Below are 22,677 nucleotides of genomic sequence, written 5' to 3' on the forward strand. Positions count from 1 at the left end.
GGGAGAAAGAGAGACAGAGAGACAGAGAGAGAGAGAGACAGAGAGAGAGAGAGAGAGACAGAGAGAGAGAGAGACAGTGCATCTCAGCCCTAACTACACTAACAGCCCTTATTTTTTTTCCTCATTTTAATTTTTCACAGGAGACTTATCGTTCAGAGGAACTGTGCAATTACACATCGGTGTGTGTGTGTGTGTGTGTGTGTGTGTGTGTGTGTGTGTGTGTGTGTGTGTGTGTGTGTGTGTGTGTGTGTGTGTGTGTGTGTGTGCAGTGTGCGAATTATCCACCGCGTTTCGGGGGGGTCTGACTTTTTGCGGATCAAATAATGACGACGCCACCCCCCCCCCCCCCCCCCCCCCCCCCCCCCCCACCCCCCCCCCCCCCCCCCCCCCCCCCCCCACCCCCCCCCCCCCCCCCCCCCCCCCCAAAAAAGTTTGGGCCGTTTTGGATGGCCGTCTGCGAGTAAGTTAAATATGGGTATTTTTACAGGTGTTTCTGTAGATTTATGGCCATAGAAATAAATAGGAATTCGTTTAGACTGGTTTAGATTTAATCCCTCCAGGTGGGTGTTGACATACACTGTAAAAAATGCCTGTTGAAATTACGGCAAAAAACTGTCAAATTGCAACAGTCAGTGACCGTAAAATGTAAAACAGTTTATCTCTGTACTAAATATGGCAAGCCACTATTTAGTCAAAAAGCGCTACATAACTTTATTTTTGACAGGTGTCATATGTAGAAAATACTGGACTGTTCTCTGTAAACGAAGATATTGGAGAATATCGTTAAGTGAGATGAAGTAGTCAAGAAACGGTACATAACTTTATTTTTCACTGGTGTCAATATGTAGAAAATGCTGAACTGTTCACTGAAAAGAAAATATTGGAAAATACCGTTAAAGTGGTAGTTCGCTATTTTAGACATTAAGCCCTGTTTGTGTGACTTCTGGGGTGAAGTAGAGATGTTCTCATCACAATTTTGACATTTGGTGCTGAACGGAGCATTTGGGTATCCAAGACTGCAGCCCCCCCACCTTTACATTGACTCCAATAGAGCACTCAAGCAATCGATTATAAAATGGCATTAAACTTTTGTTTGAGAAGACATGGAACTCACCGTGTGGTCAGTGGTAGACAGCGATAAATTGACCCGAAAATTGCAAGGATAACACTAGAACTACCAGGATTTTTCTGCCTACCTAGAAGTACCAGAGAGGGGTCATTTGACCCGGTGGCTTTTACCTAATACACTAATCACTCATTTTGTTATGGTAATGAGGCTGTTAGGGGCCGTGTGTGGGGTGAGGGGTGAGGGGGTCACACCTTACAGTGCTAACAGCCAAGACAAAGAGGGACAGACAGCTTCTTCCCAAGGGCTGTCAGCCTCCAAAATCACCACAGGTAAATAGCAACTTGCATGAAGATATCAGCAATAAAGACAGATAGCACAGTTTGGCGGACAGTTTGTTACCGTTTTTCTCCATTGGTTTGGCTCATTTCTTGAAACTGAGATGTCATTCTCAAAACATGGACAAATCCCAAAACTAATTTGCAGTTCCTCACAACAGAATGGCATTCATCATTGCTTTCATCAAATTTCAAATGCTTTTGTACATGTCTCAATCATTTAGTACATCCTTGCAAATGGCTATGTACAAGTATCCTACAGTTAACACAATCAGCTTACATTTAGTAGAATTTTCAACTGAATGTACCTTGCTGATCTATCCCAATTGGTTGATTATCAGTGTAATGGTTGTCCTGAAAACATGTCAGCACATTTTCTTCATATAAGTCATCAATGAACGAACGTGTGAATGTCCCATGTGATCATGACGAATCATATGACTGCAACCAGATAATGGTTGAATTACAGTTTTTCTTGATTGTTTTGGCTCATTTCTTGAAACTGAGATGACATTCCTATAACCATTGGGTCATTTGGCCAAACATTCTTACACTTCTGCACAACAGTTCAGATGACTAGCAAAATGTCATATACCTCCCAAAACACCTCATTCTTGCATCAGCACTAAACCGTCTGACATATAAATAGTCAGTACCATCAAAATGGCATAGATCCTTCTCACAATTGCTTTGGCTCATTTGCATTCATTTAGTCCTTCTGTCAAAATAAACTGGATGGTTCAGCATAACTACATGGATCCTCATCACTCGCTCATATCACCACAAAAACAGTTTACCCATGTGTCAAAACTAAATTTCTTCCCCGCATATATCATCAGTACCCTCAAAATACATTGTCCCTTTGCCATTGTGTAAGCACTGCCAGTCAAAATGGTTAGGTGTTTTATCTACGTTCAGCTAACAGATTTCGACTATGTATAAAAATGAAAAAGTGAGTGAAACTATTGAAGTTTGACAACACAGATAATTTACCAAGGACATTTATCAGTAACTTTCTTTACTGTAAATTCATATACAGAAAGTAATGCCAATATATCACAGGTTTCCCATGGGTTTCGCTCATTTCTCAAAACAGAGATAACATGGACAAATGCCAAAGCAACTAGCAATTGTTCAAAACAGAATTTCGTTTGAAAAAATGTCATGAAATTAGCCAAATAACATGGAAACTGTAGTATACACGGTTGTAAAATTATTTTCTACTAACTAGTAAAGTTACAATACCATCTGACCTGTTGAACACTGTCATGAATTTACTATGTAATGAAATTCTTAAAATATGATGTCCTTGACAGTTTTGGGAACTACGTAGACCACTTTGCATATGATGACTTACACAATGAAATAATGCTGACGTGTTTTGGAGAGGGCAACCATTATACTGAGAATTGTCTAATTCGTTTAGATAAGCAAGGTGAATTTATTTGGAAAATGTGCTGAATGTATGCTGAATGTGTCAACTGAAGGGTATTTGTACATATCCATCTGCAGAGATGTACTAAACATTTGAGACATGTACAAAGCATTTGATATCTGATGAAAGCAATGAAAAATGCCATTCTGTTTTGGGAAATTGCAAGTTGGTTTGGGGATTTGTCCGTGTTGTTTTGAGAATGTCATCTCAGTTTCAAGAAATTAGCCAAACCAATCGAGAAAAACTGTAACGTGTGAATCTCCCATGCCATGTGACCATAACGACTCATGTGAATGCAACCTGGCAATTGTTAGATGGATAAATACCAGTGCATGTGGACTACTGCTTCATTTCCCTCAAAAATGTTGTGGTGAAAGAAGCTCCTCTCCAAGGAACGAAGATGCAGAGATACAGCACTCAACAGGCATTGGAAATGATCCACACACACTCACTCACACTCTGTGTCTCAAGTGACAGCTGTGAGCTGCTAACAGCCACATTTCCACAACAAAAGGAGTGTCCGCAGGGGGTCCAAAGGGTCAAATGACCCCCTTGTGGGGCTTTTAGGTAAAAAGGTCAATTGACCCCTCCGTGGTAGTTCTAGTGTTAAGTGAAGATGAAGTAGTCAAGAAACGGTACATGACTTTATTTTTCACTGGTGTACACATATGTACACAGCAAATTTGCCAGAGTTCGATTGATCAGAGTTAGACTGGTGTTCAGCCAAAATCTAAACATCAAGAGTTGCAGCAACACTACAGAGTGTTATTTGACTCCTCTGGATCCGAGTTGTTGAGTTAAGAGAGCTAGAGAGTTAATGTTTAACTCCCTTGAGAGTTATGAAAAACATGCCTCCCCAATTTTCAAATGTTTTGGCAACATGAGCAGCCATTTTTGTTGAGTCCCCTATAAGTGAACCAAACTCAATCCTCTATTAGTGAACCAAATTGTGAACCAACAGACAAAGAACTCTGTTCTGATTTTCTTCACATTGTGTATACTACAAAAAGTAGGTGCTCTTTCTGGTCGTGTTAGGCTTTTTGTCCTCTTTTAGTCCAATAGATCTCTTGTGATTGCACTTGTTCCAGGTGTAACTTGTCAAACCACTGATAGGCTGGTTGTAACAGGCATCAATGAGTATTAACTTAGAGTACAACCCTCTGCATGTGTTGTAGTTCATCCTGTGAAAAATTCTCCACCGCAATAATTTTTTCCCTTATTGGACTTTGAGGCTTTGCCATCAGAGTTTTCGATTGAGAGGCAAATTGACACAGTAAACCTCTTCAAAATTCAGAATATCTTTTTTTGCATTCCTCCTACCCAACAGAAAGCAATGGAGGTTATAATGAATTGAATATTAATTACTCCACAGAAAACATATTGCCTGTCTGCTTGGCTCCAGGTGCCTCCACGTTGTAGATTTGACAACAATGAAGCTGGCAACTGAATAAACTGTGCAACAGTTAAGGACTGCAAATGGCAACAGTTTGCACATTTTGCAGTAATTCACTGTAACTTATTATTTCTCCGGTAACAGCCTACAGTTTAGCCTCATTTAATGTGTAAAATATACCTATAGGCTAGTATAATCTGAAAAAGTCTACCTGGGACAGTAATCCCTTGAGCTCTTAGAAGTCTATTTGAAACGGTCATTCTAGCCCATCCAAATCAATCTATCAATCAATTCCTGACCTCACCTGAGTGCTAAGGGCTGTCATGCAATGATTAACTTACTGCCTGCACCTGCCAAATGCTTCATCACTCGGGTCACATGGTTCACTTGAACATGTATTTAAACAGGGACTGTTGCATTGTACTGCTCACTGGTTGCTAGCTAGCTAGCTGGCTGGCTGGCTGGCTGTAAGGCCGGCTGGCCGGCTGCTGGCCTGCCCTCACCTGGCCGGCCCGGGCCGTGTGGCTGCATGGTGGCTTGCTAACTAGCTTGTTTGTTAGCTTGCTTGCCCCGCTAGCTTTGGCCTTCATTTTCCTTAAGGTTATTTTCAGGCCTTTTTTAAATAAAGAATGGATTTGCATACCCTTCATTGATGATACTAGACTGGTCCACCTGCCTGCACTAGACAATCTGGCAATTGGGCATTTATTTAGGTATCTAATTAAGTTGATGTTTATTGGACTCCAATGAGTAGAATCAGTCTAATCAGTTGTCTGTGATTGCAACTCTATAATTGGACTCACCTGAGTATAATCAGTCCAATCAGTTGTCTGATTGTAACTCTATAATTGAACTCACCTGAATATAATCTGTCCAATCTGTTTTGGCAACCACTGCTGCCATAATTTTACCGTAAAATGTAAAAAAAAAAAATAATACCGTTATTTATTTAACGGTAGGCTTTGGCAACCACTGCTGCCATAATCTTGCCGTAAAATGTAAAAAGGAAATATACCGTTATTTGTTTAAAGGTAGACTTTGGCAACCACTGCTGCCAGCAATGTACCGTAAAAACAACAGTTCTGTTTTTACTGTGCAGGCTAATGGGTGGTTTTAGGACGTGGAAGCTGTAGCCTACAATAGCGCGAGCGCGGAAAATGTTTCAAACTGCACTTCTCGGAATCGGAGCACTCGGGCATTGACATGCCTTAATAAATGCACACACGGTTCGCCAGTGCTCCTCAATATCTTCAAAAGTAGTGAAACTGTGAGAAGGAGGGGACACAGCAACTCAAAGAGGGTGGAGGAATCCTCCGACTAGATTTCTGCGCTATTTCATCCTATCTACCCTGAGCGTGTTTGGAAATGTAGAACTAACATCTGGCGAACCCTGCGAAAATCCGCGCTGCCCTGCCCAGTCGGCGAACCCAACTTTCTACTCCACATACGGCACAGCACTGTCAACAAGTTCAACCACGGCCAACGTTTCTCTTTCACACACGCCTTGCTGCCGCCGAAATGTTTCCACTAGTTAGCAACAAACACAGCAGCACAACCAACTCATGCATAATAATGATGAATGATAACAAACCTAGCAATGACCCAACTTCAAACACAGATGTGTGGCTTACCAAGCCCACTGGCAAACTAGCAACTACTAGCCTATTACTTTGTAGTGGCAACGGAAACGCAATCAAGAAGATGTTTAACAGCAAAGTGAACCAAATGACGCCTACACTGAAAAAAGAGAGTCTACCCGGCTGGGAAATTTCCATAAAAAAATCAAGAATGCACGATTTTTATGTGCATATATAGCCTAATAAATTGCACAAATGTATTTCCTCCAAAAAATTATGGATATTTACAATAATAAATAAGACACAAAATCTGCCTTGAAAAAATTAGGTATTCTGCCCAATTTCTCACTACAAATTAGGGGGAGCTGAAGTTTGGTTGGTGGTGGGGGAGGGGAGGGACTTTGTTAAGCTCTAACGTCTTTCTTTCAAGTCATGTTCCCTGGATTTAAACCGAAGAGAACCTCCTAGAGACTTCAGGTAAGTTTAAAATAACTTCAGAAGTTCCATCATCCTTGTTCAGTAGCTGCTTCAAATTCATATTTTGAATATTTGCTGTTGTGGTGGATGAGCTGTTTTGATGAGATTTTAGATAAGAGGAACCTGTGCTTAGCCTGGAAGCACTGGCTACCCAATGGACTGTCTTAAGGTTGAATGCTATCTATTGGGTGTGCTATTTTACACCAGATGAGTTTTCATAGTTTTCAGAACGAACTTTGAAGTTACCAAGCTTTTGCTAACTAGTGCTATGTCATAGGTTTCTGGCTGTGCAGTTTCATGAGTTTTCAGAACGAACTTTGAAGCAACCAAACTTCTGCTAACTAGTGCATTATCATAGGTTTCTGGCTGCGCAGTGTTTGAAGGCACGTGTGAGATTCCAGCCATGTAGAACTTACGTGCACTGAGCTAATCAGCTAGCCAGCTAGTCACCAGGGAAAATATTTTAGCTACGTTTTGCATGTTTGGATGCCCTTTTTTGCATGTTTGGATGCACTTTTCAGCCTTAACATACACGCTATTTTGCCTTTCAACCATTATGTATATAATGTGCATTGTAGAATGTGTTTTGGCTGATTTTAAATGGCCTAATGTTTGATAATGTGTTCCGTTTTAGTAAGTGTAATTTTGCTAGTCTTTAGAGTGAATTGAGATGAATTTAGAGCCTTATAAAGGGTTCCTGTGACTTCGTTTGATATTTGCAGTGAGTGATATTGATGCTAGAGGCCTTAATTGCTCTTTAGAATGTAAAAGTTAGCACCTTTGATAGCTCTTTTAACGGGCTCCATAGGTGTGAATTACCACCAGTGTGCCCCTTCTAACTTCTTACCTTAGCTAACCAGTCTGCAGAATGTGTTACTTGATGGAAAGTATAAAAGTATATATTCTTTTTCTTAGACCATATTCACATACATCCAAATACCCCACTGAATTCAATTAAGATAGGGAAATGTTCTTAAGAATATAATAGTCTGTCCTGTGCTGTCTTGCAGAACTTAAAAATAATTCATGGTGTTTTGAATCTGTTGATGTATTTATTTGCACTCCTGTAGTAATTTACAGCCATGAAAGCTAAATTGTGACTAACTTTTTTCCTCTCTCAGTAGGCTTTTACAGATGTATTGACCAGATGTCCTGGAAGTGTCCCCTGATGCAGACCCAGTGTAAGAACATGCTGGCACTGTTTCGTGTGTTTAGGCTATGACAGGTTTGACACAGTATTTGCTTTTAGTGATATTTAATCTAATCTAAATCTCATCATGTTTTTAAACAGTGTTGGGTAGCCACCCATGCACGTTGACACAGCCCCCAGCAGTGGGCACCCATGGGGATGGACCCAGGAGTGGAGGATGAGCTAGGGTGAGCTGCTGAGACAATATCACACATATAGATAATTGTTTTAAGTGTATGGGAAATAACTAAATGTTATTGCACAGATGAAAATTCAGCCCACTCACTATTGACACCAGTCATACAAATGTATTGACCAGATGTCCTTGAAGTGCCCCCTGACACAGACCCAGTGCCAGTATACATGCTGGCACTGTTTCAGTTGCTTAGGCCAGGGGTTCCAAAACTTCAGCATGGAAAGGCCCCCAATATACCAATAGAGTCTGGCCTAGGCCCCCCTTACATGTTTCATGCCACACTATTTTTTCTGTGCGCCCCTTTTATAACCATTGTTTAGGTCTGTGAGTCAATGGCCCCTTCGGGATATATAAAATAATAATAAAGGTAGTAATGTTCAGAGATGCACAGAATCATGACAATGCAGTTCTTTACTGTAGGAAATATATATTTTTTCCTTATTTTTACTATATGTTGATGTACTCGGTTATTCAATTTATTACATTATTTTAATTAGCTTTTCCTGCCAAGCTGCTGCTGTCACCCTAGCACCCTCTTGTGGCCCCCCAGGGGTCCCTGACCCCCACTTTGAAAACCACTGGTTTAGGCTATGCAAGGTTTGAGACAGTATTTGTTTTTAGTGATATGTCATAAATATTTTGTGTGATATTTATTCTCATCTAAATCTCATCTCATGTTTTTGAACAGTGGTGGGTAGCCACCCATGCATGTTGACACAGCCAGCAGCGAGTACCCAGGGCGATGGACCCAGAAGTGGAGGATGATAGGGTGAGTTGCTGAGCTAATGTCACACACATACACTCACCTGCCACTATTAGGAACACCCGTTACAACTGTTAATTGAGGCACATTTCTCATCAGCCAATCACATGGTGGCAACTCAGTGCATTTGTGTATGTAGACATGGTTGAGATGGATGATCTGATGTAGTTCAAACCGAGCATCATAATGGAGAAGAAAGGATAATTAAATGACTTTGAACATGGCATGACTGTTGATGCTGAAAGGGTTTGATTTGAGTGTTTCAGAAAAGACTGATCTTGGCCATCTCTAGGGTTTACAGAAATTGTACTGTAAAGGAAAAAAATGCAGTGAGCAGCGATTCTGTAGTCAAAAATGCCTTGATGGCAAAGGTCTGAGGAGAATTGCCAGACTGGTTTGAGCTGATACAAAAGCAAAATTAAGTCAGATAACCCCACATTACAACCGAGGTATGCATAAGAGAATCCCTGATTACACAGCACATCAAATCTTGAGGCAAATGGGCTATAGCAGCAGAAAACCACATTTGGTGCCACTCCTGTCAGCTAAGAACAGGGAAATGAGGCAACAATTTGGACAGGCTCACCATAAACGACACTAAAAGATCGCAAAAATGTTGCCTCAGGGTCAACATGGGTCAACTCTGCCTTACATCAACATTTCAGGCTGGAGATATAATGGCATACGGATATTTTCTTAGCACAGTTTTGGCCAATTAGTACCAATTTGTCTTTGTTGGAATGCCACAGCCTACCCGAGTATTGTTTCAGGCAGTTCTGAAGGCAAAAGGGGTCCAACCCAGCACTAGAGAGGTGTTCCTAGGACCTAATGAAGTGGCCAGTGAGTGTAGATAAATGTTTTAGATGTACGGGAAATCATTAAATGTTTGTTTAAATTGTACAGATGGAAATTCAGCCGACTCACTGTTCACACCAATTGGGGAACAAGAAAGGCTAGGCAACCCCATCTTTTGACAACAGCCTCCACCATTCTATTCTAAAAATGTCAATAATATACGTGTATATCTGCTATATAACAATGTATTTGTTTTAAAAGATTATGTGGGACATGTTTTTTTTAGTTTTTTTTTTTTTAACAAATGCATATTTATCCTTTCTATCTGTAAATAATCTTGAACATATACTGAGTGTATGACAATCAAACTGCATTAATTAAATAACAAAATTGCATTATTCCAAAAGCACTTATGACTGTATGGCTACTTTATGACAGCATTTAGATATTTGTGACTATTATATTGTAAGTTACATTTTAATGGGATTTTGTCCAAAGAAGTGCTTATTAATCTTTTAGTTGCTAAATACTTTGCCTAAAACTACTGTCTACACGTTAAGACTGTCATGGTCCTACAACTCTCCCTTCTCATCTGGTAACTTTCCACTCATTCTCACCTGTCATTCCCTCAATCAGGCTCACCTGGTGCCTCTTAACGAGCAGTACTCTGCTGCCTGCATACCATCACTGACTCTGCTGTCTATTATCCCCAATTGATTCTCGTTAATGATCTGTGGCTACCATTGGCTGTCTCTTGTCACCTGCGGCTTCTCACTCTCCATATAAACCTCAGTCCTCCAGTACCTCTCTGTCAGCGAGTTCCAAGCAAGAGGCGAAGTGGCGTGTTGGCATAAACCGATTTGTGACTGAGTCTGGGCTAGGTTAGCGACAGGGCATGAATGAGGAGGATGAAATGGAAGAGGACTTTTTGTCCTCTGAAGTACATAGGATTAGGGAGGATCTACGAGGTGGAGGAGCAGGTAGTGCGGGTAGGGGTATAGGTAGACCTAGCACTCAGTGGGGTGGCGTGTCTGGAAGTAGGGATGATAAGAGGAAAGAACGTGATGAGGAAGGTGGAGATAGTAGGGACGTTAGAAGGAGAATAGTGCAGGATCCTGCAGCTGACTTGAAATTGATTGTGAAGTTTAAGCAAGGACATGACATTAGGGATGTTGGCTTGGTTCGCTTGACCGCGGGTTTGAAGAAGGCTTGGGGAGAAATTGTGCAGGCAAGTGTGAGGTTTGATGGGTCCCTGCTAGTTACATGTAAAGATGCAGCGCAGAGGGATAAAGTTATGAAGGCTCAAGTGGTGTGTCAAAAGGAAATAGCAGAGATAAGGAAGTTTGGAGAGCGTGGAGCCAGAGGAGTGATTACAGGAGTGGCGCTTGGTGAAAACTTGGAGGAAATCAAAAAGAGCATTAAAGGAGGAACAGTGTTGACTATTAAAAGACTGTTGGCTAAGCGAAATGGAGAAAAGGTTGAGAGCACTTCCCTGTTGCTTGGGTTTAAAGAGTTACACATCCCAGATAAAGTGATGATTGGTTACATGAGTTTCAAAGTGCGTGAGTTCATTCCTCCTCCGATGAGGTGCTTCAAGTGTCAACGTTATGGCCATGTTGCTGCTAACTGCAACGGGAAAGAGAGATGTGGAAAGTGTGGGGGTAATCACCAGTATGGTCAGTGTGAGGAGGGGGCAGTGAGGAGGTGCTGTAACTGTGGGGGGGACCACTCAGCCGCTTATGGTGGCTGTCCTGTGAGGAAGAGGGCTGCGAGTGTGCAACAGGTCAGAGCAACAAAAAACCTGCCCTACGCCGATGCTGTGAAAGACGTAGACAGAGAAAAGGGACAGCGCGAAAAGCTTGAAGCGGTGCGAAAGCAGCCGGGTGATGTGAACCTTAGTTCTGAGCGACTTGTGCTTTTCATATCGTACGTGATCAATTGTACTGAGGGGCTAAAATCTAAAACGGAGAAAATAAGGGTAATAGTCAAAGCGGCAGGGAAGTTCCTGAACCTTGACGTGACCCAGGATAAGATAAGCCACGCCCTGTATCTGAGCGAATCCCCAGAGGTATCTTCTTCTCCGCCAGGATTAATAAAGCGGACTTAGTAGTTCTGCAATGGAACGCCAGAAGCCTTATTGCCAATGGGCAAGAGTTTAAAGGCTTCATCCAAGAGCTAAGCGAGGTACCTGATGTTATTTGCGTTCAGGAGTCCTGGCTAAAGAGTCATTTAGATTTTGTAATTAAAGGGTTCTCAAGCATTAGGAGGGACAGGGTGGGGAGTAGTAGTGGTGGTGGTGGGTGTGTCACTTTTGTTAAAAATGGACTGCAGTTCAGGGAGCTGAAGAAGAGCGTGGATTTGGAGGTTTTATGTATTGAAGTATGGACTAAAGAGGGCAGTGTGAGTATAGTAAACTACTACAACCCATGTAAACAAATTCAGCTGGAGCACCTGGAGGCGATCTGGGAGGGGTTGGGTGACAAGGTAATATGGTGTGGGGATTTCAATGCCCACAGCACGCTGTGGGGGGATAAAAATGATGCAAATGGTGGCATTGTGGAAGAGTTCCTGGACGAGGTGGGGCTTGTATGCTTAAATGATGGCACACATACACGAATAGACGTAGCAAATGGAACTGGCTCTGCTATTGACCTAACAATAGTCTCCCAAGCTTTAGCGGCCAGATGCAACTGGGAGGTACTGGACAGCACGGTGGGTAGTGATCACTTTCCAGTTGTAGTAGTGCTGGAAGTAGAGGTAATACGAGAGCAGGTGGTGAGGAAAGGGAAATGGGATTTAAATAAAGCAGACTGGGAATCCTTCTCAGAGTCTAGTGAGCTCAACTTGATGAATATTGCAGCCGAAGGCTGTGTTGAGAGCATGTGTTGGGCAGTCACCAATGGTGTAATCAGAGCAGCTGAGAATGCTATCCCTAAAAGTGGGCCGGGAAGGGCAAGAAAGATAGTGCCGTGGTGGTCCAAAGAATGCAGGAAAGCTATTAAGGAGCGCAACAAAGCATTTAGAATTTTAAAGAAAACATTGAACTTTGAGACATTGATGCAGTACAAGAAGTGTCAAGCTGTAGTGAGGTGTACAGTTAAAAAAGCCAAGAGAGAGTATTGGAAAGCATTCTGCGAAACTCTAGACAGAACTACCCCAATAGGAAATGTATGGGGAATGGTTAAAAGAATGAGAGGCATTAGGAGAGAGCTGGAATACCCCATAATGATGGCAGATGACAGAGTTATCATAAGCAGCAAGGATAAGGCTGAGGCTATTGCTAAAACTCTTGTAAAGGTGCACAGTTCAGGAAATCTTACTCCTATAGAGGCAAGAGGAAGAGAAATCACAATAGATCGCTATAGGCATGTGTTGGAGGAGGAGATGGGGAATGAAGATGCTCTAAATACTCCATTTGACTTGGGTGAATTGAATAGGGCATTAAAGAAAGTGGGTAGGTCCACCCCAGGGAGGGATGGGGTTTGCTATATTATGTTGGAAAAGTTAACTGACAAGGGGAAGGATGTAGTTTTGGCTTTAATCAATAAGGTGTGGGTGGAGGGAGCTATTCCAGCTGAATGGAAACTGTCTGTAATAATCCCTATTAGAAAGCCTGGGAAAGATGCAACGATGCCATCAAACTATAGACCCATAGCACTGACCTCGCAGTTGGGTAAAATAATGGAAAGAATGGTGAACGATAGGTTGGTCTACTGGTTAGAAACAAGAAATATTTTACACAGCTACCAGAGTGGATTTAGGCAGAGAAGGAGCACCATGGACCCTGTAGTGGCCTTAGAAGACTCAATAAGGAAAGCCCAAGTTAATAAGGAGACATTACTGGCCGTCTTCTTTGATATAGAGAAGGCTTATGATATGGTCTGGAGAGAGGGACTCCTAATTAAACTCAGAGAGATGGGTATCAAGGGTAGAATGTTCCAGTGGGTCAAGGATTTCCTATCAGGCAGGAGAATCATGGTTAAAATTAATGAAGAGTTCAGTAGTGAATATATAGTGGAAAACGGCACACCGCAAGGAAGCATTATCAGCCCGATATTGTTCCTGATCATGATTAATGATGTCTTCAAGGAGGTGCAGGAGTCTGTCCATGTTGCGTTGTTTGCAGACGATGGTGCAATGTGGAAGAGTGGGAGAAATGTCAACTTCATTGTGAGTAAAATGCAACATGCAGTAGACCATGTTCAAGCATGGGCCCTTGAGTGGGGATTTAGAATATCTATAGATAAAACTAAAACCTTGTTCTTTACTAGAAGGAGCATTCCTGTGAGTTTGAAGCTGAAGTTGTCAGGCGCTGAACTAGAGAGAGTTGACTGTTTTCAATATTTAGGCCTGTGGTTTGATAAGAGGCTAACCTGGTCTGTCCACATACAGAAAATGATTGAGAAATGTAAGAAGGTCCTAAATGTCATGCGCTGTTTGAGAGGGGTGGACTGGGGAGCCAACAGGTCAGCCTTGAAAACAATATACATTAGCCTTATCAGGTCTGTATTTGACTATGGTTGTGTGGCCTACAGATCTGCACCTAAGACGCTTCTGACAAAACTGGATGTAATTCAACATAAAGCATTAAGACTGTGTTGTGGAGCAATGAAGTCTACTCCTGTAAACGCTATACAGGTAGAAATGGGGGAAACGCCATTGTATATAAGGAGAGATCAACTGGCCCTAGTCTATTGGGCTAACCTCAGAGGGCAAAGGGAAGGCCACATCAGTCAACCTGTGCTAACTCATTGTCAGGAGAAAGATAAGCCTGGTAGAAGCTTTGGGTGGGTGATTCCCCAAAAGGTAGAGGCACTGGGCCTACAGGCACTTACTCTGTGCCCAGCTGTTACATTCCCAGTTATTCCGCCATGGTTATTAAAGAAACCTGTAATAGATTTAACACTTTTAGAGCTGAAGAATCAGGAGGAGTTCAGCAAAGATACAGTTGAGTATCATATCAGAGCACAGTATGAAGATAAACTTGTGTTTTTTACTGATGCCTCAAAGGCACTAGATGGCAAAGTGGGTGTGGCATTTGTAGTACCAGAGCTTAAGATGTGTAAAAAAGAAAGGATAAGCAATGACCTTGCAGTATATACGGCAGAACTAGTAGCCATCCTCACTGCTCTGACTTGGATAGAGGGGAATAGACCAAGGGGTGGAGTGCTAATTGCCTCAGATTCTGCTTCTGCACTGATGAGTATCCAGAGTACTATGTCGGAGTCCAGACAGGATATTGTTATTGAAATTGCACAGTTGGTCAATGGAATCATAACATCAGGCATTGATATAAGCTTCTTATGGGTACCAGCACACTTTGGGATACGAGGGAACGAGTTGGCGGACAAATATGCAAAAAAAGCATGTGAGACCCCTGAGGTCACCTTAGAAGTAGCCCATAGTAAATTAGAGGTAAAGTCAATTGTTAAAATAAAGTCCAAGGAGATTTGGCAGAGTCAGTGGAGTGGTGCATCTACTGGGAGAAAGTACTTTGCGATCCAAGGGATGGTTGGTCATGCTAGACCAACAGCAAGAACCACTAAAGAGGAGGACATCATATCTAGGATGAGGTTTGGGCATACTGGTCTGAACAGTACGCTATTTGTGTTTAAAAAACATGCTGATGGAAAGTGTAGTGTATGTGGTGCTACTGAGACCATAGAGCATGCAGTAGAACGTTGTAGCAGGTTTGACCAGGAGAGGCAGCACCTCATCCTAGAACTGGAGTCAGAAAGTGTACAGTTAGATATTAAAACAATACTGCAGAAAAACTCAAGTGAGAAATGCTTTAAGTACCTCTTTTCCTATCTAGAAGCCACAGGACTGATTAGAAGGATATAATCTCTTCTTTCTTTCTGTCTTTCTCTCTCTCTCTCTCTCTCTCTCTCTCTCTCTTTTTTTTTTTTTTTTTCCTCCTTTAGATGAGTTTAGCTTTCGTCCAGACTCACACTCCATTTCGGTAGGTGGCGGTAATGCTTCCAAAACGTTTGCCAACCGCCAACAAAAACTAAGAAGAAGAAGAAGAAGAAGTACCTCTCTGTCAGATCGTCTGCAAGTAGAACCCTGTTTGCTGGCTTCTTCATCTGGCCCCCCGAAACCCGAAACCTGAACCTGAACCTGAACCTGAACCCGAACCCGAACCCGAACCCGTGCCTGTACCTTGGACTTCGACTCATCATCTTCCCCGGTAATTCCGACCTGCCTTCTGCCTTGTGACTAAGAATTCTGTTTTGCCCTGAACGGTACTTCTGCCTTGCCTGATCTGTCCTGTTGTGTGTGTGTTCCCCCCCCCAGAATCCAGAGAACCCGGACCTCCACCATCTGCTCCTCGAGAAGCTTCTCAGTCATTGGGGAACACACACACGCAGGCTCTAGGACTCGAACTTTGCATCTCCTTCTCCCCCTGAACCCCTAATAAACTCTGTTAAACGTGACGCATCTGGGTCCTTCGTCTGTCTGTCTGACAGTACGATCTGACCAGCATGGACCCAGCTCACGACCCAACCGACATGGACCTCACACCCGAGATGACTTCGACACCCGAACCAACTGCTCTCGACCGTCTGCAGCACACAGAGGGAGCGGTTGCTCGGATGTCCGGTGACATAGCATCTCTGGTTCAGCTAGGCCATCACCAACAGCAGCAGTTCTTGCAACACCAGCAGATGATCCAACAGCACCAAGAACAACTTACCCGAGTGCTTCAGCTACTCTCCAACCCAACCACCTCATCTGGCCAGCCTGCACCTTCTCCATCTGCTCCAGCTCAGTCTGCATCTGCTCCATCTGTGCAAGCGCTTCACTCAGCACCAGTACCCGCTCCTGACCCCAACATCCCAAGTCAAGTGGCGCAATCTTCAGTTTCTATAGACCGTGAGCCAAAGGTGGGAAATCCTGAGCGCTTCAACGGCGACCATACACAAGTGAGGGCGTTTCTGTCGAGCTGCAGAATCCAGTTTGCCCTTCAGCCCAGGACCTTCGCTACAGAGGGGGCCAAGGTAGGATACGTCATCACCCACTTGACTGGTCGGGCCCGGCTGTGGGGAGCTGCAGAATTCGACCGCCAGACTCCGGCCTGCGCTTCATTCAACGCTTTTGCTGAGGAGATGGAGAAAGTTTTTGACCTGGGGTCTTCATCGGCTGAAGCATCCCAAGAGCTGATGAGTATTCGCCAGGGAAACCGGACCGTGGCGGATTACTCCATTGACTTCCGCACCCTGGCGAGACGCAGCACATGGAATATGGCCGCACAGACGGATGCTTTCCTCCACAGTCTTGCGGGCTACATCAAGGATGAACTGGTCTCCCACGAACCACCCAAGACCCTTGATGAAGCCATCGCCCTGGCAGTCCGAATCGATCGTCGAATCCAGACCCGGCGCCGTGAGAGGGGACAACCAAGACAATCGGCCACCAGCATTCGGCGTGACGCCACTTCCTTGCCTCCTCCTGCTAACCCCCAGAACCAGTTTGACCAGACCGAACCCATGGAGATTGGCCGCACCTCCCTCTCCCCAGAAGAGCGGCAACGTCGCCTTACTGCCCAGCTGTGCCTCTACTGCGGCGGCGAGAATCACAAAGTCAGCAACTGTCCAGCAAAAGCCAGAGCTCACCGGTCATAGGGGAGATCCGGCTGAGCTCGACAAACATCAAGTCTCCCCCCACCCGAAAGCCCATGCTCCAGGTCTGTTTCCTGCTTCCTGACTCCAGACACACCCTGGCTGCCCTAGTGGATTCTGGGGCCGAAGCTAATATCATGGATGTGGAACTTGCACGTCAGCTGGGGTTGGGCTATCAGCATCTGTCACCACCTGTTCCCGTCCGGGCGCTTGATGGTCATCAACTTGGCACAGTGACCCACACCACATCCTCCGTTACCATGGAACTCTCAGGAAATCACCAGGAGTCTATCAGCTTTCACCTGCTCAATTCACCTGCACAACCCATCATCCTGGGGTATCCTTGGCTCATCCGTCACAACCCTCAACTCGACTGGAGATCTTGCACAATACGAGAGTGGGGAGAAGACTGCCACCAGACCTGCTTTAAGCGAGCTACACTACCCATCAATTCAAAAGCTACCTGTCCTGCCCCTGATACAGCCGGCGTCCCTGCCTGTTACCTTCATCTCAAGGAGGTCTTCAGCAAGACCAAAGCCACTTCTCTGCCTCCTCATCGGTCATATGACTGCGCGATCGACCTCCTACCCGGAACATCACCCCCAAAGGGCCGCCTCTACTCGCTCTCCGCTCCTGAAAGGCTGGCCATGGAGAACTATATCAACGAATCCCTGGCAAGTGGAATTATTCGACCATCATCTTCTCCTGCCGGAGCTGGTTTTTTTCTTTGTGGGGAAAAAAGATGGCTCCCTCCGGCCTTGTATCGACTACAGAGGTCTGAATGATATCACTGTGAAAAACCGCTATCCTCTGCCACTGATGTCTTCCGCCTTTGAACTGCTCCAAGGGGCCACCATTTTCACCAAACTTGACCTCAGAAATGCATACCACCTAGTCCGGATGAGAGAGGGGGACGAGTGGAAGACTGCATTCAACACACCCACCGGCCATTACGAATATCTGGTCATGCCCTTCGGACTCACCAATGCACCCGCTGTTTTCCAGAACCTGGTTAATGACATCCTTCGTGACATGTTGAACAGGTTCGTTTTTGTTTTCTTGGATGATATATTAATATTCTCCAAGAACCAATCTGAACACGTTCATCATGTGCAGTCAGTACTTCGCCGTCTTCTCAAAAATTCACTCTACGTCAAGGCAGAAAAATGTGAATTTCATGTCAGCTCTTTGTCCTTCCTTGGATATGTCGTGGCAGAAGGTAGTATGCAGATGGACCCAGCCAAGGTTTCAGCAGTGACGTCTTGGCCAGCCCCCGAGAGCCGTAAGAAGTTGCAACAGTTTTTAGGCTTCGCCAACTTCTACAGGAGGTTTATCCGGGGATTCAGCGCCGTGGCAGCCCCACTCACTGCACTGACCAGTACCAAACAGCCATTTAAATGGAATCCAGCTGCTGATAAAGCCTTTCAGATGTTGAAAACACGGTTTACCTCAGCTCCCATCCTCCGCTTGCCAGACGAGAACCTGCAGTTCGTGGTGGAAGTGGATGCCTCGGACGTTGGTGTTGGAGCAGTGCTATCCCAGCGATCACCAGAAGATGGCAAGATGCACCCATGCGCCTTCTTCTCTCGGAGGCTGACAACATCCGAGCAGAACTATGATATCGGCAACCGAGAGTTACTTGCCGTCAAACTTGCCCTAGAGGAGTGGCGCCACTGGCTGGAGGGGTGCAAGACTCCATTTCTGGTCTGGACGGACCACAAGAACTTGGAATACATCAGGTCAGCAAAGAGACTGAATCCCCGTCAAAGTCGCTGGTCCTTGTTCTTCACCCGCTTCAACTTCACCCTCTCCTACCGTCCCGGCTCACGCAATGCTAAGCCAGATGCCCTGTCACGCATGTTTCAGAAGGATGACAAGTCTTCCGAGGACCCAGAACCAATCCTTCCAAACCCCTGCGTCATTGCCACCCTGACCTGGAACATCGAGGAGGAAGTGAGAAAGGCTATCAAAGACCAGCCAAGTCCAAGTGCGTGCCCCAGCAACCGCCTCTTCGTTCCGGCAGACCTGAGATCCCAGGTCATCCAGTGGAGAAGGATATCCGCGAATTTTGCATGGCGTGCCATACCTGCTGCCAGAACAAGTCTTCCAACCGACCACCAGCCGGGTTACTACAGCCCCTGCCAGTACCCATGCGCCCCTGGTCTCACATCTCGCTTGACTTTGTCACCGGCCTTCCCCCCTCTGATGGTAATACTGTCATCCTGACCATCGTAGACCGGTTCAGCAAGATGGCGCACTTTGTTCCACTGCCAAAGTTGCCCTCTGCCAAAGAGACAGCCCAGGTGGTCCTTGAGCAGGTGTTCCGCATCCACGGCTTGCCACGGGATATAGTGTCTGACCGGGGTCCGCAGTTTGCTTCAGCCTTCTGGAAAGACTTCTGCCGTCTTCTCGGAGCGACTGCCAGTCTTACGTCAGGTTTTCACCCGCAGTCAAATGGACAGACTGAAAGGATGAATCAGGAGCTGGAAAAGTCTCTGCGGTGCATGGCGTCCCGTAATCCCCGGGCCTGGTCTCAGCATCTGTTGTGGGTAGAATATGCTCACAATTCTCTCTCCAGCTCCGCCACTGGATTGTCCCCCTTTCAGTGCGTCTACGGCTATCAGCCGCCCCTGTTTGCCAGTCAAGAGAGAGGAGCCTCCTGTCCATCTGCCCTTGCCTGTGCTCGCCGCTGTCGTCGGACGTGGTCTCAAGCTCGTGCCACCCTTCTGAGAGCCGTTGCCAGCTACACTGCCAGTGCCAACCGGCGAAGGATTCCTGCTCCCGCCTACCAGGTGGGCCAGAGGGTGTGGCTTTCCTCCCGTGATCTGCCTCTGCGCGTGGAGTCACGCAAACTGGCCCCCAGGTTCATCGGTCCATTCCCGGTCCAGAAAATCATCAATCCGTCGGCGGTCAGACTCCGGCTTCCCCGGTCCATGAAGGTGCACCCAACCTTTCACGTCTCACGTCTGAAGCCAGTTCACGAGAGCCCTCTGGTGCCCGCTGTGCCGCCGCCTCCGCCACCCCGACTCATTGATGGTGGTCCTGTTTACACTGTGCGACGGCTGCTCCGGTCACGGCGGCGGGGTAGGGGCATCCAATACCTTGTGGATTGGGAAGGCTATGGTCCTGAGGAGAGGGTGTGGGTGCCCGCCAGCAGGATTGTGGACCCCACTCTCATTGCGGATTTCCATCGCCAGCACCCGGACCAGCCTGCAATCCTGAGGGGTCGGCCGAAGGGTCCTCGTCGTGATGACACTGCTCCGTCCACCCCTGTTCCTGAACCTGATTCTGATCCTGAGGCTGGGGACACTGACCAGTCTGAGGAGTTTTGACCCTCCGCCGGCTACCCCCCCCCTCCCACCCGTGTTGGTGAGTGTTTTGGGACTTCTGTGCCGTCCCTTGAGGGGGGGGTTCTGTCATGGTCCTACAACTCTCCCTTCTCATCTGGTAACTTTCCACTCATTCTCACCTGTCATTCCCTCAATCAGGCTCACCTGGTGCCTCTTAACGAGCAGTACTCTGCTGCCTGCATACCATCACTGACTCTGCTGTCTATTATCCCCAATTGATTCTCGTTAATGATCTGTGGCTACCATTGGCTGTCTCTTGTCACCTGCGGCCTCTCACTCTCCATATAAACCTCAGTCCTCCAGTACCTCTCTGTCAGATCGTCTGCAAGTAGAACCCTGTTTGCTGGCTTCTTCATCTGGCCCCCCGAAACCTGAACCTGAACCTGAACCTGAACCTGAACCTGAACCTGAACCTGAACCCGAACCCGAACCCGTGCCTGTACCTTGGACTTCGACTCATCATCTTCCCCGGTAATTCCGACCTGCCTTCTGCCTTGTGACTAAGAATTCTGTTTTGCCCTGAACGGTACTTCTGCCTTGCCTGATCTGTCCTGTTGTGTGTGTGTTCCCCCCCCCAGAATCCAGAGAACCCGGACCTCCACCATCTGCTCCTCGAGAAGCTTCTCAGTCATTGGGGAACACACACACGCAGGCTCTAGGACTCGAACTTTGCATCTCCTTCTCCCCCTGAACCCCTAATAAACTCTGTTAAACGTGACGCATCTGGGTCCTTCGTCTGTCTGTCTGACAAAGACTGTTTTAACTAATGACTGTGTGGGCTCCGCCCCACCTGCCTGTGCTTTGTTTCGCAACAGAGTGCTGGAGCGATAGGGGGCCAATCATCTCTAATTGAGACCCTTATAAAGACTGGGCGGCTCCGACTCACTCTCTCTCTCTTGAATCTGGCTTCTTCAGACCACAGCCCTGACGGCCACACTGAGAATGCAGACGATGGTGGTGGAATTAATGTATGTACTATTTACTGTCTTAACATTTGTAAAAATCCATCAATATTGGTGTGTCTATGTATGACTTGTGCTTTGTCCTAATGAATGAGCGCCAATGCCAGTCCAGTTGTTTCTGTGTTTTACTATCTCACCAAAAGAACTTCATTCAAGATGTCTTTAATTTTTACACAACAGAACCTGGATCAGGAGTCCTCTGACAGCAGATCTGAATGGGCACCTGATGGTGAAGACATTACAGTAAGTAGGCCTACAATTAACTTTTGACAGGGATAGCTGGTGTCCTCAGTTGATCTGTGCGCTTTGCAGACACTTGATAATATTGAATATGTACATTCCTCCTTTTGCTAGGGAGTCCTATTGGGAGTCCTCTTTATTGATAAATAGTGTTGGGAAATTCTGTGGAAAATGGACGATAATACATTGCATTACATTACACTTTAATCAAAATTGTAGTGTGGGGATAGATGCTTTCCTCAAGAGCTCTTCAGCCATGGAGGGAGGCAGGAGTTGGTAAGAGTAGGTACTGAATCTGTAACCCTGTGATCTTCAGTCCAACGCCCTAACCATGGCTGCCCCTATATGGGGCAGTGGCCTAGTGGTTAGAGAGTTGGTCTTTCAATCTAGGGGTTGCCGGTTTAAATCCCCCCTGACCTCTCCCTACATCTACATCCATGGCTGAAGTGCCCTTGAGCAAGGCACCTAACCCCACAGGGACTGTAACCAATACCCTGAAAAATAATAGTTGTAAGTCGCTTTGAATAAATGAAAGGGTCAGCTAAGTGCAATGTAATGTAAAATGGAGTTAGTAGTGGAGAGTGGTGTGTCTGGATTTCCATTCCTTTTTTCTTTTTTTTAACTGAAAATGTCTTTGCCTTTGTCTTTGTCTTTGCTCCACAGTGTGAGGAAAAGACACATACTAGAGGGAGTCGAGGACTTGGCTGGCCTACAAAATGTCACTAAGGGATGCAACTGACAGCTGAAGTAGGATCTTTTTTGTTTTCTGGCCATGACAATGCTTTGACAGTTGATAACAAACTGATAATTACGATACTATGTGCACACCATTGTTTTTATGGGGTTTTTTTAAATAATAAAATGGATGTACTCATCGAAACCACTTGGTGATGTTGTTTTATTGATTGTTAACCACATTATACTTGTAATAGATATGAATGCAAAGTTGATTAGAGCTTTGGCCTCAATTGCTATGTGGAAAATATTGCTCCATGTCTCCATTACAGAGAAATCTGATTATTTTGCAGGATTAATTCATGCAAAAATGTCCAATAAAATTGTGGCGACAATATTACACATGATATAATGGAGAGAATCCTTCCAATTGAAATGAGGAAAGTTCCTTGATTTATTTGTAATTTGACATATTTTATTCATGCAAAAATGTCCAATAAAATTGAGGCGACAATATTACACGTGATATAATGAAGGGAATCCTTCCAATTGAAATGAGGAAAGTTCCTTGATTTATTTGAAATTTGTCATAATTTATT

The 22,677-nt window shown here is 45.2% G+C and overlaps 1 long non-coding RNA gene across 2 annotated transcripts; it reads left to right on the top strand.

Moving 5' to 3' along the window:
* Positions 1 to 6,211: 6,211 nt before the first annotated feature.
* Positions 6,212 to 22,283, top strand: LOC134439603 (uncharacterized). Of its 2 annotated transcripts, none has more exons than XR_010032818.1 (7): positions 6,212 to 6,286; positions 7,411 to 7,467; positions 7,578 to 7,663; positions 8,360 to 8,440; positions 21,017 to 21,169; positions 21,344 to 21,406; positions 22,067 to 22,283. It is a non-coding gene; the product is annotated as an uncharacterized LOC134439603 (long non-coding RNA). The 2 variants fall into 2 exon arrangements; XR_010032803.1 differs by having other exon boundaries at positions 6,239 to 6,286; positions 7,408 to 7,467.
* The last annotated feature ends 394 nt before the right edge of the window (positions 22,284 to 22,677 follow it).

Source organism: Engraulis encrasicolus, chromosome 1 (assembly GCF_034702125.1).
Source record: "Engraulis encrasicolus isolate BLACKSEA-1 chromosome 1, IST_EnEncr_1.0, whole genome shotgun sequence".
In the NCBI taxonomy this organism is placed as follows: domain Eukaryota; kingdom Metazoa; phylum Chordata; class Actinopteri; order Clupeiformes; family Engraulidae; genus Engraulis; species Engraulis encrasicolus.